This window comes from Desmodus rotundus, chromosome 11, assembly GCF_022682495.2.
Source record: "Desmodus rotundus isolate HL8 chromosome 11, HLdesRot8A.1, whole genome shotgun sequence".
NCBI classification, from domain to species: Eukaryota; Metazoa; Chordata; class Mammalia; order Chiroptera; family Phyllostomidae; genus Desmodus; species Desmodus rotundus.
Window position 1 is genome coordinate 54398211 of NC_071397.1, and position 22100 is coordinate 54420310.

Below are 22100 nucleotides of genomic sequence, written 5' to 3' on the forward strand. Positions count from 1 at the left end.
CAGTAATCTTGGATGTAGGTCCTTGCCTTTCATGACTTTGAATACTTCTTGCCAGTCCCTTCTTGCCTGGAAGGTCTCTTTGGAGAAATCAGCTGTCAGTCTTATGGGAACCCCTTTGTAGATAACTGTCTCCTTTTCTCTTGCTGCTTCTAGGATTCTCTCCTTATCTTTAATCTTGGCTAATGTAATTATGATGTGCCTTGGTGTGTTCCGCCTTGGGTCCAGCTTCTTTGGGACTCTCTGAGCTTCCTGGACTTCCTGGAAGTCTATTTCCTTTGCCAAATGAGGGAAGTTCTCCTTCATTATTTGTTCAAATAAATTTTCAATTTTTTGTTCTTCCTCTTCTCCTTCTGGCACCCCTATAATTCAGATGTTGGAACGTTTCAAGATGTCCTGGAGGTTCCTAAGCCTCTCCTCATTTTTCCGAATTCTTGTTTCTTCATTCTTTTCTGGTTGGATGTTTCTTTCTTCCTTCCCGACCACGCCATTGATTTGAGTCCCAGTTTCCTTCGCATCACTATTGGTTCCCTGTACATTTTCCTTTGTTTCTCTTAGCATAGGCTTCATTTTTTCATCTATTTTTCAACCAAATTCAACCAATTCTGTGAGCATATTGATAACCAGTGTTTTGAACTGTGCATCCGATAGGTTGGCTATCTCTTCCTCGCTTAGTTGTATTTTTTTCTGGAGCTTTGAAGTGTTCTGTCATTTGGGCCATTTTTTTTTTTTTTTGTCTTGGCGCATCTGTTACTTAAAGGGGCAGAGCCTTAGGTGTTCCCCGGAGTGGGGTAACACTGGTTGCTGCACTGTGATGCTGTACGTGGGGGAGGGGCCGAGAGGGAGCAATGGCACCCACTTCACTCTCCACTGGGTTTCAATCTTTCACTCTGCTACCCACAATCAAACCGGGCCCCTCTGGTGCTGGTTCCCGAGTGGGTGGGCTTGTGCACGCCCTAGGCCCCTGTGGGTCTCTCCAACGACCTCTCCTGTGAGTCCAGGAGTCTCTCCTGCTGCTGCCCCAACCCCCACGGGTGTTTTCAATCAGAGGTTTGAGGCTTTATTTCCCCGCGCTGGAGCCCTGGGTTGCGAGGTCTGCTTAGCTCCCCGCCGTTTGTCTGGTTTATCTGTGCATGAATGTGGGGCCGAGGGGTGCTACCCGCCGCTCTGACTGCCCCGTTCTCCGCCATTCTGAGTCCGGCCCTCTCGGTTAATCTGTGTGCGAATGTGGGGCCACAGGGTCTGCTAGTGGTTGGACTGCCTGCCCCTTTGGTCCCACACTCCGCCAGTCTCGGTCCCGCCACGGCCACGTGAGTCCTCTCTGCCCCGGTGCCCGTCTCTGCCCCTCCTACCAGTCTGGATGAATGTTTATTTTTTATTTCCTTGGTGTTGGACTTCCTTGCCGTTCAATTTTCTGTCAGTTCTGGTTGTGCGAGGAGGCGCAGTGTGTCTACCTACGCTGCCATCTTGGTTTGGCATTATCTTTAAATTGTTCAAATTTTTAACTTTATGGGAGATCATAAATGCATTCAATAACTATGATCTTATTCCTCAAATCACTTTGTCACAAATAAACTGCCTTGAGTAAAAATAATAAAAGAGTATTATATATTATTCTAATTCATTTTTAATCTATGAATGTAGAAACTGGAAAACCCCTAAATGTCCAACAGCAGGGCATGGCAGATATGGCCAACTCTCTGGGAAATGGTTGTCCATTCTGGGATTACACTTTCTAGGCTCTTCTGCATCCATATATTTCCATGTGATCCAAGAGCCAATCCATAGCTGGTCAGCAACCTCTGTTTTGACCTGCTGACAAATGTGAACCAGGTCTATTGGATTCTTACTCTTTGGAATCTAAGATTGGGATCTTTCTGTGTTAGCTATGAAAATTACCAGAGCCAGATGCAACCTTGGAAAGAGAGCTGCTGAAACTGCAGATGGGGGTGAGGGTTGTACTCGAATGTGTGGTTCAGGCTAGAGAGAACCAGGCACCACAACAGAAATTTATCCAGGACAAGTGGTCACGCACAATGGAGTTTGTACATGGGTTAGATGCCATGCAATAAACAAAAGGTACTCAGGGAGACAGGACAGTATAGCAAGAAAGAGCATAGCTTTAGAGTTAAACTACCTGGCTCTACAACTTACCAACAGTGTGATCGTAGTTTGTTCAATTTCTCTCTAAGTTTCCTTATTTAAGGAAGGAGCACATTATACAGAACTTTGTAGGCATCACCAGGAGTTTGTATTTTATCTTAGAAATAATGCAAGACCTATGGAGGCTTAGAAAGGAAAGCAATGTGATCTGACTTATGCTTTAGAAAGGTCACTGGGGCTCTTGTGTCGTTGGTGAAGAGTTAGGGAAAAAGTGAACTCAGGAAGACCAGTTAGGACAGAAATCCAGATGGCAGAGTCCAATGGCTTGGGTTTATGTTGTAGAAGCAAGATGGTGGAATTTGGTTGGATTTGGGATGTTTTGGGGTTAGAGCTGACAAGGGCATGAGGTGTGAGAGAAGAATCAAGGATACATCTTGGTTTTTGGCCTAATCAACTGGGTGAACATTAGTGCCGTTTACTATAGTGTAAACTCTCCTTGGTTTGTACCTCGAGTACCTAGAACACACACATAAAATGGTAGGTGCTCATTAATGCTTGTTTAGTAAATAAATGAGGAAGGCTGAGTAGTGGGAACATGTATGTAGATATATATGTATCTATGTCTACTTCTTTAATTATATCTGTGTTTGTATTTGAACCTAGATCTATGCCTGTATCTATATTTTGATGTTGGAAAGTCAATGTTCCTATTTTATCCATTGTAAGTGTTCATTACCAGTTAGGCATCCAAAGGGATATGTTGAGTAGGCAGTTGAATATGAGTCTGGAGAGATATCTGGGGAGGGTGATATAAATTTGAGGATCATTAGCATATAATGGTATCTAAATCCATAAAACTAAATAAAAAATTGTATTTAGAGAAGGGGGCTGACAGCCAAGTCCTGATGCCCTCCACCATTTAGAGGTCCAGTACTCCAGCAAAAGAGATGAGAAAGAGAAGCCATAAATGAGAGGAATATCAAATCAGTGAAGTAGCAGGAAAATCTAGAGAGAGAGTGGTCCAGTCTGTTAACTCTTCCTGAGATGTCAGGTCAATTGAATACTAGGAATTCAATATTGATGTTGACAAGATGAGATTACCAGGGTAGTCATTCACGGAAGCCATTTCACTGCGATGATGGAGACAAAAGCTGTATTTCCTGAGTGGAGTAGACTGAGGGAAAAATAGGAGGTTTTGAAAGTAGAAGAAATTCTTTGTGGGAATTTTGTTTTGAATAAACTAGAGAAATCAGACAGTAGTTGAGGAGTATATGGGATTCAGTGAGACAGTTTTTAAGAGATTAGGGGGTGGAGAGATTGAGGGAAAAAAAGAGTTCAAGGACATGGAAAAAATATACAGTTAAAAAAAAAATAAAGAGAGTAACATAACATCAATGTGAATGATCCAAAAGCGAAACATTGATGATACAGGAACAAGGGAATCCTAGAAGAAGCACTGTCTTTGAGCCTGCTGGAGGGGACGGGATTGTGTACTTATAGGGGAAGGGTGTTTGGTTTAGGGGCAGGGACACTTCTACTGTAACAGAGGGGAGAGTAAAGCATGTGGGTTTGAAGCAGGGTGCAGCCAAGAGGAGGGCCCCAGGAAGGGATTTGTAATGGGGTCCAGGACTCGGGGTGTCCAGGAAATATTAGAAAAATGTATGTAGGATGTCCTCACCCCCACAGGCCTGAGCCAAGGGGGATGGGACACATGGAACAGGGCCATTCAAAGCTGTTTTGGGTAGCAAGAGCTTTGCAGCTAACCCCTGGCACAGTCATTTAACATATCTATAACCTATAACTGGTTTCATGGATGTGTTAAGTAGCTGTGGCCATGCTTTGAGCCAGGGGGATGGGACCAAATTCCACCCAGGATGGGACTGGGAAGTAACTCCCCCTGGTTACAGGGCCTGCGTGAGTGCGTGGAGATGATTGGCTCCATGCCATGGGGCTACACCTGACCAGACTTACTATGGCAGCCCAGTAAAGCTGGAAGAATATGGGGATGCTGGCAGGTGTAACTGACTGTAGGAGGAGTCAGAAATGGGGCTGCAAAGGAAGATGGGCACTGGGATTTAAACCTAGGCCCGGCAGCCATAGAGTAAGAAGAGACCACGCGGCTCCATAGTAGTAGAGGAGGACCACAAGGTTTTGGGGGAAAAAAGAGGAGACCATGCGGCTCTGAAGGAAGGAGTAGACCACGAGGCTCTGAAGTAAATGGGAGAACCACGAGGCTCTGAAGCAAGTAGATAGATAGAGGTCCATGTGGTTCTGAAGTGGGGAAAAGGACCACGCGGTTCTGAAGGAGAGTAGAGAGGACCACAAGGTTTTGGAGTGCTTCTTCTTGCCACGCAGCTTAGGCAGCAGGAGAGACTTTGCAGCCATAGAGAAAGGGGAGAGAGGACTCTTGCTGGTGGACCATGAGAAGGTGCCACATGGCTTTGGATTAACTGGAGATTGCAGCAGCCACACAGCTGATGGTGCCGGGAGCCTGAATCACGGATTTCTACTTCTTTTCCTGAGACACGGTACCCCGGACTGGGCACAGGGAGAGGGAAGGACTGTGCATCTGTGGGTATTCTAGAGGACTTTAGTATCTTATTGAAGACATTAGGTCATTATTCTAAGTTTGTGTAACTTTTAAATAAACAATTCCTTTCCTTTTCACCAGTCTCTGGCATTGAGAGACGTCTTTCCTCTGGCGGCAGGCATTGCGAACCTAGCAGGTGGGCGTGGGGGAAGGAACCTCCAGACACAGAAAGGGGGAATCCTTTCTGTAATAATTTATCATGAACCACCCCCTGCCTCTGCTCTGTAACAGGTTCACCTACAGAAAGACCGATGGAATTGGTGAGCATGACGATGAGGTGAGATTAGAGCAGTGCTGGCAGTTTAAAGAAAGACAAGCATAGATAGAAAAATCTTAGAAAGCAGGGGAGTGAATACCAGGAAAATGCAGTGGAATATTCTAGTGGTTTCAAGACTGTTTTGAGATTTGTGGTCAGAAATCTGAGGTGACTCCAATCAGCATGATTATGTGAATCTCTGACAATATTTGGCTACTCAGGTTTGGGCAGAAAACAGACTCATCATACTCCAACCACTAGTGCAGAGGGATAACTGCTAGGCTGGGTTATCACTGCGTTAGCATCTGCCTGGAGGGGCCATGATGTCTGATGATGGCTTGGCAGAGAGGACCATCGCTGAAGTGGTAACCCTTACAGCACAGAGGTGGCCAAACCCCATGCTGGGGCAGTGATGTAAATGAAGTGGTCTGGACTGAGACACAGGCAGTGGGTGTTGTGTTGCAAACTAGAGAGTGCATGATCTCTCTAAAGGCCAGCTGCTCCATTACTTTAGCCCATCATTGCCAAGTGAGTTTGTGGGGCCAGCAACCAGATCTTGGTATTACTCAAGAGAAGCTGAAAATGTTTTTTTATTTGAAATGTTCATATTTTAAACACCATCTGCATACCACCCCCGTCAAAAAAGAAAAACAAACCCCAACTAACAAAATAGTCAATGGGCCATCAGTTTGCTATTCTGTCTTTGCATAACTTTTAAGTCTTCTGTAGATTAATTGTAACCGCCTGTGCTATAAAGTGCTATCACATACACTGCTTACTTTAACCCTTAATAGAAGCTAATCTGGTCAATATTACTATCTTCATTTAAACAACAAGGGAACCAAGGCTCAGAAACTTGTGCTCTTAGGCCTTCAATAGAGCTCCTGTATGCTGAAATTCTGTCTTTACCTTCATTTCTATCTCTTCAAGCCTCCTATACTTAACTGAACTACGCATGTGTCCTTGAACTTGCCAGTATGTTCTTGCTACATTGTCCTTGCTCTGGATCCTTCTGCTTTGAATCCCTTTTTCTAAACTCAATTTCCCTACTTTGTTACTTCTCTGCTAAGTTTAAATCCCTCCTCTGCAGGGATATCCTCAGCTGGCTTTATGCTTCCTTCTGTTAGTCATTCATAGATCACATTTTGCTACAAATTATTAATTACTAACTAAAACTTTAGGGCAGGGAGCAAGTCTTGCGTCTCTTTACAATACCCTATGCCATCCTTGTAAGTCTCTACACAAAATAGATATTTGGTGATATTTGTTGAATGAAATTTTCCACTATTCTCAGTGGCAGAATAAAAGTTGTACATTCATTGTGCAGTCCATGATGTGAGTCAAGCTTCAAGTTAAATTTAAGCAACTATCTGAATCAGCATAATAGAGAAGCACATTTCCATTGCAAAAAGGGTAAGAGCTCAGCCTGTGAGCTAGAAGACAGCCGCAGTGCAGCCTCAGCGATGGAATGAATCAGTGACAAAGCTTAGGCCGAATCTCACTCACAAGTAGTTGGCCAGTGAGTACTGTCAAAAGACTTGCTATGGCTTAGCTCCTTTTTTCAAATGTAAATCAAGATTTTCAAAGAGTTTATTAAATAGTTCCTTAAAGAATATATACCTTATGTTGCAAAGGGACCCCAGTGGATGGAGCACTTTATGTCAGCTCTTGAGAAGATAAAGAGGTAAAATGCAGTCAGACATTTTCATGCCACTAGTGAATCAGAAACAGAAGCCACGGTCCCTCCAACAGCGAGATAAAAGCAGGTTCATCTATTAGCTGAGGCCAACGTATGGTACAATATTCATTTCCATTGACTCTGATTGAGTGAACACAGAAAGTGTTCAGAGTTGCATTTTCTAGTTACTGCTTCTTCTCATTTTCAAAGTGCTTCTATTCATTTTCATATGGTTTGATATGAGCTAGTTTAGGCATGCTAATTTAATGCTATTTTCCCCAACCCATTTGATGTCTGCAAAGAACTAAAGATGTATTTTGCATTAATGTTATTAACTTGAACTGGTCAGGAATTAATGAAGATAGCTGGGAAAAGAAAAAGATGGTATTTTTGTTTAAAATAGATTCATTCTAATTTATGTACTTATGATTAAGTTAAAGTCCTTAGTACATGTATGAGTAAAATAAAAATTAATGAACCCAACAGAATTTAGACAAATGGATGAATTGAGAGGAGAAATGGTGGGAAATTGTAGATGTTTATTGTAATCAGTGAAATGTCCTGGGTTAGGAGATCATTTCTGAACAAGTCAATTACCATTGATTAGTTTGTAAAGGTTTATCTTTGATCCTTAGCTGTCTTCTGCACTTCCTTCTGCGGTGCTCACCGTACCAGTAGGGGCAAGGACGTTCCTGTTAGAACAAAGGTCTTCCCAGCTTTTAGCTTGCTTGGTAGCACCAGCTGGCTTTGAAATTAGCTTCCAATCATAAGTTTAATATAGAGTAAATACATGTAACACAGTCTAACTTTCTGAACAAAGGTAATTACAGGAGCCAGACATGATAAGTCATTAGGACATGTAATAATTCTGGATCAATGGATATTCACTAAACAAAGTTAATAAAGAAAATAAGTTATTGCATTTACCTGAAGTTTTGTATTTGTTCACCACAGTCCATTTTAAAAGAAAGCTCTTTCCCTTACCTTTCCAAAGTAACACGTGTAATTAAGTATGAGGACATGTGAGGCTGAGAGACTGGTTTTGGGATCCCTCTCTGTCCCTATCAGCTGACAGAGTCAGGGCAAATTACTCATCCAACTTTTTGTTGTTTTCAAGTTTAAGTGGTACTCCTGAGACCTCAGAGGTGTCAGTATTGGCACTAGTTCTGGTACATAGGATGCTTCCCACAAACAATAGCTACATTATTACATTGCTATTTTAAATACATAAATAAAAGATGAAAGTATAAATTAACACAACCCCCATTTCTGGGCTTTTTTTTTTTTTGCTATATATATTTTCACACACACACAAAATTGAGATTGCGTTGTACCTGTTATTTTTCTCTTCTCGCTTAACAAAATATTGGCAACATCTTCTGATGGCATTATATATTAAAGGAAGCTTTTTAAAAGGCTTTATTCATTATAAGTGTTTCTGAGCAGAATTTGGGATAACATGTCAGGGGTTTCGAATTTCCGTCCTCTTGGGTGACAGAAGTTGTACCTGTAGGCCTGCTCGGTAGGGACCGCCAGTGCAGCCCAGTCAATGGCATCTATTTCTTTCTATCAGTAAACAGTTACAAAAAATATGTGGAGACAGTGATTCTTGAGAATCTCAAATCATTTTTTTGGTACCTTAAAAGCCAATTTCATAAACAACCAAATGCTAATGAAAATCTAAAATAGTAGGTTCACACAAACCTTAGACACAGAGTTAAACTGGAAAGTCTAGGGCAGATGCTAAAGATGGAACTGTATCTGCCCTGTCGGTATTATTTGCTGCACAGGAGGGGATGGCTCCAAATCACCAGGAGATAAGCTGGAAATGTTGGCTTTTGCCCTTCCCAATCTGCGTTATCTTCCTACCCAGGTAAGGCTTTGTTTCTGTCCTCTCAGTGTTCACCAGCACCATTGTTCATGCTCTCTGACAATCCGTAATAGCTCTAGTTTCAATCCAGCTGTCAGGAAACAACAGGCCCAGTTTATGCAGAACCTGAAAGAGAGCACACTTCAGAAATCCCCAGAGAAGATAAGAGGTACAGAAGTCATTTCAAGCTGCTGCAGCCAGAACCTGCATTTACCAACAGGATTGGTACCCAGTGAAAGACAAACTTGCTTCGTTTTTAGTTGATAGATTTGTGACCTGGCAGGAACTTCATTTCTTTAACGTGGCCCTTTCTCCTTCCTGTCTGTCCACTCCCTTCCTTAATCATTCATCCCTTAGGACATCAGGTTCTAATCAGCATCAAACTGTCTTAAAGAACAAAGGTCTGTTACCACAGAATCAGAGTTTTGTTTAAGCTACAGATAACATCTTGACTTTAGTTGTGTTTTAGCCTCAGGCCCACGAAAGGTTAGCTACTATTCTGACCACACCCTCATGAGACCAGACAGAATGAAGCCAAGGCTGACTTCAGGGTCTAACACAATGATCAACTACTCCACCCCAGCCCCAACCAGTCAGTAGAGCCCATGACATCAACTCCTTTAGCAACCAATGATTAATGATTTCCCCCCTATATAACCCTCCCTTCCCCCAAGCCACGGGAAGCAGGTGTTTGAGCAAGAACTCACCTGTGACTCTGGGCTTGGCACCATTTCCTTAAAATAAACCTTTACTTTCTCTCCTGTTTACATCTTATAGGGCTTTGATGCATGCAGAGAAACAGACCCCTTTAGTCTGGTAACAGATTATTTTTAAATGCCTGATATAGAATGAAGCAGTGAAGGGAGAGAAAGAGGGAAGAGACTGAGAGAATGCTTGGGAAAAGAGGCAAAAACTACCTGTATCTCCAAGACTGTCAATTACAATTCTCCTTTGTTTCAGACAACTTCTCTTTAACTGCAGTAATCTTATCTGGGAGTATGCATATTAATTGTTGTCTATATTCTTTCAGAATTTAACAGTTTGCTACTTTGTATTATTTTAAATGTTTATTTTGGGCTTATTGGGGGTGGTGAGGAGGGAGGTCACAGTTTGCATTCAAATGGGATTCAGCTACGTCCATTGGCTAAGCTACATGTGTATCCAGTGGGGGCTGTGGGATGGGTATGATCACACCGGAGGTCTATTTACCGTGAGAACTGAAGTTCTTGGGTGAGAACTCATTCTAAGAAAAAGGAGAAACTGACCTTAACTCAGCAAGAAAGCTCCAGCTCTAGGGCTTCAGCTTGATTACAGCTGTTTCAGGCCACTCTGCGGTTATTCGAGGACTTCATTTATGTCTGGTGTTCATTGGAGCAGTGGAGTCCAGCAGGGATTGTGGGCCACTCCTTGGCAACTCAAGTAACAAAGGGAGACTGTTCTCAGGCAAGAAGAGGTCTTGCTTGAGCAGGTGGGAAAACAGTTGAAATTTGAGATATTACTTTTTGAGTGATCTTTATACGACCCATATGACGAAAGCCTGAGAAACTTAGATTGTATTTTGTGTTGTTTTGTCTTTCCATCAACATAGTAAGTTTTGTCAAAAACAGGGACCGATATATTTCTTCCTTTCCATCCCTCTGATGTGTCACTAATTCTGGCTTTCTTCATTCTCATCTGAATTATCATGGAAGACACTTTCCCAGCCTCCTGTCTTACATTCTAGCCATTCATTCCTCTCACTGCTGCTGAGAAGGGCTTCTCTTTCTAAATGAGAACCAAACATGCACTCTCCAGTCATAGATGGTGTCTGCACTTACCTCTTTTCTCCCCCAGTTACCTTTGAAATGACTGAGAAATATACATGTAAAACACACCCATTATAGTAATGACCACAGGAAGTGAAGTAATGTCAGAAAAGAAGACATGTTGAGGGAATTTTTGGAACCTATAAGGCAATCCATTCAGAACTGAGGCACTCGTGATACAAGGCAAGCAAAGAAAGGGACTCGGACTTCTGGAAAACTGTCTGCTTACAACAGAGGAGGGATGTTCTAAAAAGGGTTATCTGTTATTTTTTAGGATAAATATTAAAAGTCACACTGAATTTGCTTGGTTTAGAATGCACCGTTTCTGAAAAAATGAATCAGAGAGAATTTTGTACAGGTCATCATAACCTGGCCACATAAAATATTTTTCTTTGTCTCCTTAAGTAAAATAAAGTAGTTGAGCTAATAATGTTAATCAAGCTCCTATTTTTCTGAGAGGCTCTTACAAGTCAGTCTACCAATACAAAGTCAGCTTCCATTGCGACATGGAGCTTGGAGAGTTGCACCTGCAGGAAGAGGGTAAGGAACCCTAGAAAAGCACTGAGCTCTCAGATCAAGAGAGACTGATGATGCTCTGGGGTTGAATGTAGCCTCTCAGCTTTTTCCCAGCTGAGGAGAGACATGGATGGGATCTGAGGGTGTCCTGCCCTGGGGACCTACAATTAGAAGAGAAGGTGAAGTGAGTTTTATTCAGAGGTGCCATTTTATTTTAATCTTCCATAATTCATTAAGAGCCCCTCTTTTTAAAAAATTTTTATTTTTATTGTTTATGCTGTTAGAGTTGTTCCTACTTTTTCTCCCTTTCCCCACCTCCATCCAGCCTCATCTTCTCCCCTCCCCAAGCCAACCCCCATATTGTCGTCTGTGTCCATGGGCTGTGCAGAAATGTTCTTTGGGTAATCCCTTCACTGTCTTTCATCCCACTCCCCACCCCTTTCCAGCAGCCGTCAGTCTGTTTTATGTATCTAAGCTTCTGTTACTGTTTTGTTTGTTAATTTTTATGTTCCTTTGATTCTACATATAGATGAGATCATGTGGTATTTTCCTTTCACTGACTGGCCTAATGCACTTAGAATAATTTTCTTTTTTAAAAAAAATTGTTTTATTGTTGTTCAATTACAGTTGTCTGCATTTCCCCCCACCACTCCCCCTGACCCCAGCCAAACCTACCTCCCTCCCTTGCTTCTCTTAGCATAATTTTCTTCAGGTCCATTCATGGTGTTGCAAAATATAAGTGTTTCTTCTTTTTTTACTGCTGTGTAGTATTCCTTTGTGTAAATGTAGCACACTTTTTGATCTACTCATGTACTGATGGGCACTTAGGCTGTTTCCAAATCTTGGCTACTATAAATAGTGATGCTATAAACATAGGGGTGCATGTATATTTTTTGCATTGCTATTTAGGGATCCTTGGGATATATTCTCAGAAGTGGAATCACTGGGTCAAAAGGGAGTTCCATTTTTAATTTTTAAAGGATACTCCATACTGTTTTCCACAGTGGTTGCACCAGTCTACATTCCCACCAACAGTGCACTAGGGTTGCCTTTCCTCCACATCCTTGACAACACCTGTTGGTTCTTTTATGGTAGTCATTCTGATAGATGAAAGGTTACAAAGAGCCCTTTCAAACATTTTTTATAGTGAGGAATATTTGATGACCTGTAAATGAAAGTATTTATTTATTACAAATTTTTTTTAGAAATGAATAATTAAATGTTTGTTTTATTGACACACTAGGCTTAGACGTGCATTGAACAAGCCAGCCTAAAATAGCACCATGGTTAGACTATAGCCTGCTTTTCCAAGCCATCTAAATGAAAGTATTTAAAATTAAGTGAATTAATCATAGTACAAACAGAATAACCACTGTTATATAATGAGAGTTTGTGTGACATTGATATAACCTGGTAGCCAAGGAGGGTGGACTGGAACGCACATGTGTGAACAATGATGACTTCACTGTACTAATCAGTGGGTGCAGCAGATGCCCTTGAGTGAGCATGTGCACTGTGTGGCCATCCCATTCAAAATGACTGAGTGAGTAGGACAACAAATCTGCATCAGATTTTGTGTTAAGCTTGAGCATTCCTATGCAGAAACTACTTGGATGATTCAGAAGGCTTTCGGGGACGATGCAATGACTTCAGAGCAAATAAAAGTGTATCACAAATGCTTCAAAGATGGCCGAGAATCTGTTGAAAGTGATCCACATTCTGGAAGGCCTGCAATAACACACAAAATACCAAGAGTGTAGGAAGGACTAAACAAATTCTTGTTCTTATTGTTGATATTCTTAATTTGTCCCACTTACTTTCAGCTCTGATCATGTCTTCCTGCTTCCCTTCACTTACTGTGCCCCCTGGCTGGCTTCCATTATATTTGTGGGAGTTTCTCTATTCTATGTTATGGAACAGGATCTTCCTGGAGAAGGCTTCAGACTATCATTTGCTGAAATGTTTCCACAAAACATTAGCCCTTAAAGATGCTTTGTGACAAGAAGGTCACGTAATCTTAATCAATAAGGCTGATTATATTCTAAGTATGGAGATTCACAGTGCACAGTAGCATATTAAAAATTCTGAGAAGTCCTGCAAGAAAAAAAGCAATCCTATTTAACTTTATATCATCCAGCATTTCCTGAAATTGTGTGTGTGTATATGGGTGTAAGTAAGATACCTGTTATTATCCTGAGGCACTAGAGTTCTGTGGAATACCCTTTAGACAATGCTCTGTTGCATGATTCAGGCAGTAGGGTGAGTGTCCTCCCCACAGGTAGGGCTCACAATGAGATGTAATGAGTCTCTTCACTGAGAAAACCTAATTCCGGAGAGGGGCTACAGATGTGTTAGAAGGATTCGTAACTTGGGAGAAACATCAGTACACCCAGTGAGTTTGCCTTTACTAGAATGAAATGAAGCTTTTTACTATTATCCAACTGAACTATTATGTACTAAAATATGTGTGATACCAAGGGAACTTACATTTAATTTGAAACTATATCACTGGAGTTCCTCACATGACAATCATGACCTTATTAAAGAGTCTAAATGTCATCAAATAAATATCTTCCAAGGATGAGCTTCCAAAAGCTTTAGGTAAGACCTGTAGATGCAAGAAGTCACTTGTTACTAATTTCTTAAATTTGCAGGTAGCTGCCTTAATTTCACTTTCTCTAAGTTGTCAGTGAGCTGCCCTTCTAGAACTCCGTTGATGCTCTATGTACTCTGATGATTCCTGTCAAGTTCTTGTTCTACCAGGCACAACTCCAGTGCACCTCTGAAGGAGTTTTTATTTCAGTAAACCCCAAAGTAATTAAAAATTGGGAAGCTATAGAATCGGTCTTTGGAGAAGTGGTCTGTGCTGGGAGAGCTGTTGTCAGAAGTGAACATTCGTGAGAGAAACAATTTAGGAAGGACTGGTTTTGATACTCTTTAAGGTAAGAAAAAACACTAACCAGGGGAATTTTTTCTTATAAAAAGTTATTGGCCAAGTAGTGTTCCACTGTGTAAATGTCTCATAGTTGTTTTATCTACTCGTCTATTGATGGCACTTGGGCTGCTCCCAGATCTTGGCTATTGTAAATAATGCTGCAATGAACATAGGGGAGCTTATGTTCTTTTGAATTAGTGTTTTGGGTTCCTTCAGATACATTCCCACTTGGCCGTAAAAAAGAAGAAAGTTTTATCCTTTGCGACAGTATAGGTGGACCTAGAGAATATTATGCTAAGTGAAATAAGCTAGTCAGAGAAAGACAAATACCATATGATTTCACTTGTATGTGGAATCTAATGAACAAACTGACCTAACAAGCAAAATAGAGACAGACTCATAGATAGAGAGTAGGAGGACAGCTAAGTGGGGAGGGTAGGGGGTGGAGGGATTAAACAAAAAAGAAAAAGGACTTCCGGACAAGGACAACAGTGTGGCAATTACAGGGGGGAGCGGGGTACAAGGGGACTAAATTGTGATGGAAAATATACAATTAAAATCATTAAAAAATAGATATTGAACAATATAAGCCTCACGTGTGAAATTTAAAAATACTTGCTAATAGCCTGTTGATTTCTGAGTCAATAGACTGAAACAAGTAGTGTCCACATTCTCCTTCTTGGTTCTATGTTTTATTAAGGTAAAATAATAAAGGTGACATTTTTTGCTTGGAGAACCCATCAGTGCTATTCAATGTAAGATCAAAGGTAAAAGTTCAGCTGGAAATTGTGCTAAGCAGTTTGGAACAATTTTGAAGGAGTGAATGAGCCTTATTTTAATGTGTAATTAGTGGATTTATCACAGTCCAGGTTCTAATCCAGTTTCAAAAGTAAATAAGTTATTTATTAAATGTGAATGGTTGTATTTTGCCTTTTTTTTCCTACTATGCCCTAGTGAGGGAGAGGAAGCATTAGTTTTTATTTTAGTTACTTATGAACATTACCCAAATGTCAGCCTCTGAGCAAAGTCTATTGACAGCATGCTGGCAACTGTCATGGAGCTGTGACAATCTCCATGCACAACAATTTAAATCTTTTTTAAGAAGATGTTATTTATTTACTTTTAGACAGAGGGGAAGGGAAGGAGAAAGAGAAAGAGAAACATGGTTGCCTCTTGCACACCCCCTACTGGGGACCTGGCCTGCAACCCAGACATGTGACCTGACTGGGAATCGAACTGGAAACCCTTTGGTTCACAGGCCCATGCTCAATCCACTGAGCTACACCAGCCAGGGCAACAATTTAAATCTTAATTAAAAAACTCATAAGCATGGCTTACAGAGTAGGAGGGCCTCCTGGGAGTAGATGACAAGGTAGAACCAAGGTTTTGAGCCCTTTGCGTTCCTCGGAGTTAAGCAGGTCAAATAAGAGCGAGGTTTAAGGTGGGACAGGCAGTCGTTAAGCACTAATGTCTGCAGCATACAAAGGCAGTACAAGCAGGGTGTGGGGATGTAGGTGGGGAGATTGATCCCCTGGCCGGAGAAGGGGTCTGGGGATCAAGAATCCCTTAGCAAGGAAACTGGACTGTACGGTGACAGTGACTTATCTGTGTGCTGTCATATCCATTCCCTGCCCTCCCCCAGTGTCACAGGGCCTGCCCCCTCAGCATGGCGTTTCCCAGTCTTCCTTATTCATTGGCTGCCATTTAGGCCAATGGAAGGAAGTTGAAGGAGGTTGGAGAAGTGGGGAGTGGGAAAACCAGTGTGTCTCCTTTGTAATTCTAGCTTCGGGCGGGTGCCCCTGGGCAGCAGTCCAGCTCCCATCACGGGCCCAGGCTCTGGACTCTAGTAACACCTTTTCCCTTTTCTCTCAGCCTGAGGAGGGGTAGCACCTTGGCACAGGATTTTAAATTTCTGGGTTGCCTCACCACCCCATGTTTCAACACTCTGTACTGCTTACATCTGGCTTGCTTCAATCATTTGTATTACCTACCTGGACTTCAAAGGCACTCAAGTTTAAGATTCCTGGTCTGAGCATAGGAATGTTTGAAAGGCCTGTCTGTCTTATTTATTTTAAAATTCCCTTGCTTAGCAGTCCCTGGCACACACATGAGTTCACAAATGTGTGTTCAATGAACAAATGGATGAAGTGCAGTGTGGGCGGAAGAGCCACAGCCACCTCTGACTGTGAGGACAGGCCTGGGGGTTGGGAATGCTCCAGATCAAAATGGGGTGCGCAGAGCAGTGGGGCTCAATGTTTCCTGAAGGCTGTTTGGGTTGGTGTCGGGTGTGGCACCCGACTCAACAGTTGCCTACTCAACAATTGTATCATCTTTCCCAGCAAGGCGCCTCAGGAGAAACGCTGTGTCCCCACGAGACGGCATGTACAAATTACCAGTTACAGATAACTGGTGCAGAGTCCACATTGTCACGTGAATGTGATGACAAAGACTGGCTCAAATCCCAACTCCAACCAGAGATGCTGCATTAGTTACTTCTCTGAGCCTCTGTTTCCTCATCCACAAAATGTGGACGAGACTGTCCACCCACCAAATAGAGCTCTTTTGAAAGAGTATGTAAAGTGCTTGGGCAGATTAGGCATTAATGAGTAGTAGATATTATTGTTATCCTTTTTCTAAATAAATTGAATGTGTCAGTTCATAAAGCAGTGGCTTGTTACAAAGTTAAGTTCTGACATCTGTTTCATGGAATAATTTTGGTATTTTTATTTCTGGTATTATTATAAAATATTAAAATACATGCATGAACATGAACTTGACTGCCTATAAATAGAATTTCATTTGGTTACAAACATTTTCCAAATTACTATATAACACACTCATTTTAACAACTGGACATGATTATTTGAAAATGTGCTTTTTTTCATCTGGCAATCTCATCTCAAATTTCTAATTATTTTTCATCTTGTTATTTTTGATATTATTCATTTCAATGTTGTATGTCTTTTACAGAAAATCAAAGTGGCTTACAAGTAGTATCTCAATGAGTCTCATGTACTATCCAGTCTGTATAAAGAGGCCAGTTCCGTATTTTTAGCTACAGTGAGGGTTTGTTTATATGGACATAGGACTACTATGCTTCCAGTGCAAAACTTGTTTGAGAAATATACATACAAATTCTTATCATTTTAGGAATCAGTCCACTTAGAAAAATGTCATCCTTGTCAGAGATCTTTTCACATATACTCTCCTAATCTCCTATATGCAGTGTTTATACGTATTTAAAACAATATATGCATATAGTCAACACTACCGCTTGTTTTATCTGATGTCAGGACAGGAGGTTTCTGTTTATTTGGAGATGCGAATGGTGGGAGGTCTTTCTTCCTCTACAGCTTCTTTTCAATTTCTGCTTGCCTCTCATTTCTCCAAAGAGGTGCTAATCTGACCAGATTTTAGGACTCTGGTTGGGCTCTGTCAGTCATGGCTGAGCCAGACCTGCAATATTGAAAAGGAATGCCCTCCTGTTCAGCCCTCCCTTCTCTGCCTGCTGCGTTTGTCCTGAGGATATGGAAGATGAGCCTCAGACTCCTTTGGGCCTAATTGTTGTGGATTTTTTTTCCTCTCACAAAAGCACTTAGGCTGGGGTGGGAGGGAAAGGCGGAGAACTGTACTTGAACAACAATAAAATTAGAGGGGGAAAAAAAAGCACTTAGGTGCTTGGAAATTCTTATTGTTTCAGGCTGTTGTTGATGATAATATTGAGATTTAATAGGAACAGACAGGCCCTGCTTTGGTTCAAGGTCTAAGCCAGGAGCTGCAGTTGAGATTTATCACAGATCCTGTGCTGGAAGCTCTGTGTGCCCAGCTAACAAGACAGTGGCAATTACATTTTCCATGAGTCATGACCTTCTGCGGTAGCTCTCTCAGGAGTAGCTTCTAACTAATGGATTGAGAAGGGCTGACCCAGCCAAGGCGGGATTTGGTCCCCACCCTCGGTGGATAACACTGTTGAAGCCTTACTTGTGTTTTCAAATGAGCAAATTAATGTTATTTGGTTAAATTTAAATTTTATGTGTCATTTTGGTGAAAAATGTGATTGGTTCTTTTCTTCTGAATTGTTATTGTAACTTAAATATCTCAGAAAGATATTAAATAGTACTGAGTACTAAATCTATATGAGCTTAAGTTCTAGGGTAGGCGTGCTTAGATTCATACCTCAACATTGGACAATGATTTTCTCTAGTCTTGATGTTGCAAATGTCTGGGATACTGCACTACAAGGATGCATTGACTTGGATGCTGTCCATACTGTTATTTCCTGTGGTTTTATTACCTATAATTAGTGGATAAATGTTTTTAAAAAGTGACCAAGACTTCTAATTTTGGCAGTATAATGAAATAACCTGAAGACTCTAACTACAGAAGCTGTATGTAAACAGTGGATAAAATATAAAAAATATAATTTGAATGCATGGCTAAGATAACAAAAAATCAGAAGAAATCCTTAGAGTGAGAGCTTGAATCTGAACATGTGAATGACCCCTGACGCTTGAGGTTGCCCTAAGGGCACGTGCTGGTCCTGAAGGAGCCTTTGCTTTGGGTTTAACCGAAGAGAGTGGCTGAAGGTCAGAAGTCAGTCAAGAAAGAGCTCAGGTTCTGAAGGCCAGGTGCCCTGTCCTGCTCTTTGCCCCTTTTTCTCTTTTCTATCTGTTCTTTTCATAGGCAGTGTCATTATATACTGATTCTAGATTATTAGCTCCCAAGGGATCTTAGAGATTACATAATCTAAGTCATTTTTTATGTAGGAGGGGACATTGAGACTCATAAAGTTTCAATGGCTTCATTAGTGGGAGAACCAGGACAAGAACCAGTTTTTTCCTATTTCAGAGTCCATTCTACTTCACCATCTTTCATTCAAAAAGGAAATGATGGGCATGTGTGTGTGTGTGTGTGCGTGTGTGTACTGATGAGTTTTTCTGGACAGAAGCTTGAACAGATGATGTAGTACACATTTAAAATGTTTGGGGCTAAATGTTTATGTGGTGGGAGACAGAAGAGGGCTTAGGCTCTTCCTAAGCTGCCGAGGCCCAGTTTCCCATGTCTATGGAAGGTGCCCCTTCAACTGTTTTCCTGGAGCTACAGAATGGAAGGGCTGGCGCTGCTCATTTTGTCAGTATGCTTGGAGCAAATGGAGGTCTAGGCATCTCTTCATACTTTAGGAAGCACCATGAGATCATAAGGCCCAATATGGAGCTGAGGCCACATATCTTACCAGGACCACCCCTTTGAATGCGGGGCTCCCCTTAAGTGTGACAAGATAACTAGTGGTACACTCTGAACTTCAGGGTTGCTGAAGGGTTCCTCAGTCTCATTCCACATCTGAAGGTTGGGTGTTTGCCTATGGGTCCAGCAATGCTAGACCGAGACACTGGAGCTTTCTGGGCAGGCTAGTAATTTGATGTTTTTTAAAACTGAGGTCTAAAAATGTCATTCAGCCCCATGGACATGGACAACGGCATGGTGATGCGCTGTGGGACTGGGGAGTGGGCTGGGTGGAGGAGGGCAAAGGGGGAAAAGTTGAGACAATTGTGATAGAATAACAATTAAAAAATAAATTAAAATGTCATTCAACATTTATTTAGTGGGGATTTAAAAAAAGCAGACCTTTTATTTAAAAATGTGTCAGTAGCAGACTCAGTCACTAATTTATTTCCACTGACCAAAGCAGAGTCAATGTTGTTAAAATATTCAATGAAATGTTTTAGTCTTTTTTCTCTTTCCAGTTTTCTGTTGCAGTTTTCTGAATGGAAGAATTTTTGGGGAAGCAAATTTGGATTTAGAAAATTAAAGGGATACACATTTAGATGAAAAATGTTTCTTGTTCTCAGTGAGTAGAACTTCAATATGCAATATTTGTTTTGGGATTTTAACCTGAATATTGACTTTCAATAAATCACAACTCTTTGAATATATCACACAAGTCCCCAACAGAAATAGTTTGATTCAGCATGGTCTGCTTTTGTTTTTAACTTTAAATATACATTTAAATCATTTTTCCTCATTTGTTGGTACTGCCTACTTTCTGAGGTAACTAATGCAGAGCATCAGAGGAAGAAAAATAGGAGGCAAAGGAAAAAGGGTCTTTAGAACTGTCTGTAGTCATATTTTAAGGAGTGAAGGATCTAGGAGCTGTTCTAGGTGCCCAGCCAGGTGGGGCCTACAGGGTGGGACTGGAGGTATGAGGAGGTGCCAGGAACTGGGGGAGATCTATCAGGCAAGGAAGAAAGAATACCATGAGTGCTTACAGCTTTCTTCTAGACACAAACTTTTCCCCTTATAGTAAACTGTAAAAGAAGTGGATGCTTTCACGGGGACAGTAAAGTTAATATTTTTAAAACACAGTGAACCATATAAATCTTTTTTAGGATGGCATGAGAGAAAATTCAGTCTTATTTCACATGGGCATTTCTTGTACTACTCAGACAAAAACTGAAAGTACAACATTAAAATGTAATTTGTTGAAGACGTTTCTTTTGGGGAGTAATCTTAGAGACTCTCATGTGTAGAATTTAATAGTAATCTACCTGGAATGAAGATAGTTCTAGAGAAATAGATAGATAGTCCTTTATTATTCTTTTCCTTAAATATTGCTGTCTTTGAACAGGAGCTGGCGTTAAACAATAAAGCTTCGTTCCCTGGGGTGACCCGGGAGCCCCGGTGTTCCGAGGTGCCTATTGAAGAAGACCTGTGTATTTGTAGACCAAATAATTAGAACATATTCCACTGAGCCATCATCATTCTTACCTGGATGAATCCATCTCTGCAAAACGAGGTCCACAGGGTAGTTGGTGAGCATGATTAATTTCCTTCTCAAGAAATAGCTTTGAATCTACGTGGAGGAACACTTGATTTGCCCCAGAATATCGTGCCAGTGAATATAGCCATACTATTTTAGGCTGTAAAGTGGTAAGATATTAAATTCCAGAAAATATTCTTGCACTCACCACATTCCAAACTTATCCATTGCGTGTACATATTTAAGAGATTATTAATATGGAATTTGGGATGATTTGGACAAGGACAGGGCAAATTGCCATCTAAAATACTTTATAATCTCATAGTTTTAAAAATGGTAGCTCTCTATCCAGCTTGCGCCAAGCCATGGGCCTCTCTTGGGACAACTGGCACAAGCACTGCGTGACCAAAGGCAAGAGGAAGCCCCACCCCAAGAAGGGTCCCACATATGCGGTAGGACGCCCTGCTGCCAGCACTAAGATTGACCCCCGCCGCATACACACAGTTCTTGTGCGGGGAGCCAACAGCAAGTACTGAGCCTGGAGGCTGGACGTGGGCAACTTCTCCTGGGGCTCAGAGTGTTGTACGCGCCAAACAAGTGTTATTGATGGTGTGTACAATGCATCCAATGACGAACTGGTCCACACCAAGACCCTAGTAAAGAACTGTGTCGTGGTCATTGGCAGTGGTGAGTCCCAATATGCACTGCCTCTGGGCCACAAGAAGCAAGCCAAGCTGACTCCTGAAGAGGAAGACATTTTAAACGAAAAATGATCAAGGAAAATTCAGAAGAAACTATGAAAGGAAAAAGAACGCCCAAATCAGCAGTCCTCTAGAGGAGCAGTTCCAGGAGGGCAAGCGTCTTGCGTGCATCGCTTCAAGGCCAGGCCAGTGTGTCCGGAGCAGGTGGCTGTGTGCTAGAAGGAAGGGGCGGGAGTTCCAGCTGAGGGAGATTAAGGTTGGAAAGGCAAGCAACTCCTCTTCCTTCCTTTCTTGAAAGCTCATGTGAAAACAAAACAAAACAAAAAACTCAGGTACTAAAAGTATTTATGCTCAGGTTAAAAAAAAATGGTAAGTGATTTTTTAAAATTAAGAGAGTAAGTTCTCAATTACCTTCAAGGTATACATACCTGTATTTCATTTTAATAATTGACACATTTCTTCCTAAGTCCTCATTGAAAATAAACTATGTGCAAATCGGAAATAAATGATTAATAGGTAAATTGCATATCTTTCTATAAAACAGGTCTCAACAGACATCTATCAGGGAACACCTTGGATTAAAGTATTTTTTTAAACTGATGAATATCTGTAATACTTTGAAGTATACAAATGACATTTAAAAAAATACAACTCAGAGTTTTTACTTTTTCATGTACCTTTTTTTAGTTAATTACAATTCCCCTTTCTAGTACTTACATCCTACCCTAGAAAATGTAATGTCTAAAATCTTCAAATACCCTCCTAACATATCTGACTCTACCCATCCCAATTTAATCCATTGTAATATTACTCACATAATTTTTCTTGTTTTATAGCTTTATTGGAAATGACCAAAGTACAATAACTACACATATTTTTAACTTTTATTTTT

The 22100-nt window shown here is 41.2% G+C and overlaps 1 pseudogene; it reads left to right on the forward strand.

The window, feature by feature from the left end:
- The first annotated feature begins 20872 nt into the window (after window positions 1–20872).
- Window positions 20873–21503, forward strand: LOC112297211 (small ribosomal subunit protein eS8 pseudogene; annotated as a pseudogene).
- The last annotated feature ends 597 nt before the right edge of the window (window positions 21504–22100 follow it).